This window comes from Lucilia cuprina, chromosome X, assembly GCF_022045245.1.
Source record: "Lucilia cuprina isolate Lc7/37 chromosome X, ASM2204524v1, whole genome shotgun sequence".
NCBI classification, from domain to species: domain Eukaryota; kingdom Metazoa; phylum Arthropoda; class Insecta; order Diptera; family Calliphoridae; genus Lucilia; species Lucilia cuprina.
Genome location: NC_060949.1, coordinates 10,185,118 through 10,185,915, shown reverse-complemented (window position 1 = coordinate 10,185,915; position 798 = coordinate 10,185,118).

The window sequence follows — 798 nt, the reverse complement described above, 5'->3', positions numbered from 1 at the left end:
GCTAAAAATTGTTTTAAGGAGTAACTATCAACCGAATGGATATATTTTTGGACCATTTGGTCCACAATTTCATTAAAATGGCGATTTTTGGCAATATTTGTATTTTTTCTCTTTTTTCCCAGAGATAAACCAAAATTTGTTATTGGGATTTAATAGATTCCTTCAGGTATCTAAAAATAATATTTTTGTTACAAGAATCTGTATTTAAACGTTCCAAGATATATTAGTCTATTAGTTTTTAATATATTGTGGAAGTGTATAACTCCAAAGCATGCCTCGAAGAAACGCCATTCAATATAGTGGAATCTTTCTCTTTATAATAAATGGCCTCTAGGCTGAATGCCACCATATAATTATGGTCTAACTCAAAAATATTGATATCTGTTTAAATATTATAAACAAAATTTTGAACATACAGTGTTGTTGTAATGGGCAACATAATCATGAATGTTATGAGTAGTAACAACTAAAATTTACTGTATAGGATCACGTATTGTTAAGACAAGTTTTGGAGTTGTATACCGCTACGATGTCTTGAAAATTTAAAATATATTAGTGCTTATATCTACAATAATATATACTAGCCAACTTTGTCGGAAAGTATCGATCCTAGTGGTACGAAAAGGGTGTTAAGATCCAGATAATTTAATTAGAAACAGAAGAACGATACCAAAAATATATCTTGGAATGTTTAAAAACAGATCCATATAACAAAAATTATTATTTTTAGACACATCAAGGAATCTATTAAATCCTAATATTAAATTTTGGTTTTATCTCTGGAAAAAGAGAAAAAAA